Raw genomic sequence first — 641 nt, forward strand, 5'->3', positions numbered from 1 at the left:
ATTGCAGAGACACTTGTACATCCATGTTTGTTGCTGCTCTTTTCACAATAGCTAAGAAATGGAAGCAATCTAAGTGTCCCTCAACTGACGAGTGGTTAACAAAAATATGGTATATTTACGCAATGGAGTTCCATTCAGCAGTAAAGAAAGATGAAATAATTAAATTTGCAGGTAAATGGATGGATCTAGAAACTGTTATGCTAAATGAAGTAACACAGACTCAGAAAAATAAACAACATATGTTCTCCCTCATATGTGGATCCTAGCACCAAATCCTTTTAAATTCCAGGTCCTTTCAATAAGATGATGCTATACAGCAGTCCCTTCTGTGCAAAATAACTACCATCATCACGACTGCAGCTGAACCTGATTGCTAAACATCAGTTACAATTGGGCTTCTTGACAGCTGTGCTCATTCATTAAAGGAGAGCCAAGCAGGGTCACTGGACCCTCACTGGATTATCCAGCCACTCTCCCCATCCATCTGTATTTAATTTGGTCCTAATCACACATAGCCTCCTGGATTTGGGGAGGGCTAAAGTATACAATCTGGGGAAGGCGAGGAAGAGAAGGCATGACCCATACTGGGTTACGGCTTTCCAGTGAGCATACCCTCAGGTCATACACCTCAACAACCCCTC

At 42.0% G+C, this 641-nt stretch overlaps 1 protein-coding gene across 1 annotated transcript in view; it reads right to left on the minus strand.

Moving 5' to 3' along the window:
- LOC115072821 (casein kinase I-like) overlaps positions 1–641 on the minus strand; it is a 4605-nt gene that overhangs the window by 1210 nt on the left and 2754 nt on the right. The window lies entirely within an intron of this gene.

Source organism: Nannospalax galili, unplaced genomic scaffold (assembly GCF_000622305.1).
Source record: "Nannospalax galili isolate Female #2095 unplaced genomic scaffold, S.galili_v1.0 scaffold263, whole genome shotgun sequence".
NCBI classification, from domain to species: domain Eukaryota; kingdom Metazoa; phylum Chordata; class Mammalia; order Rodentia; family Spalacidae; genus Nannospalax; species Nannospalax galili.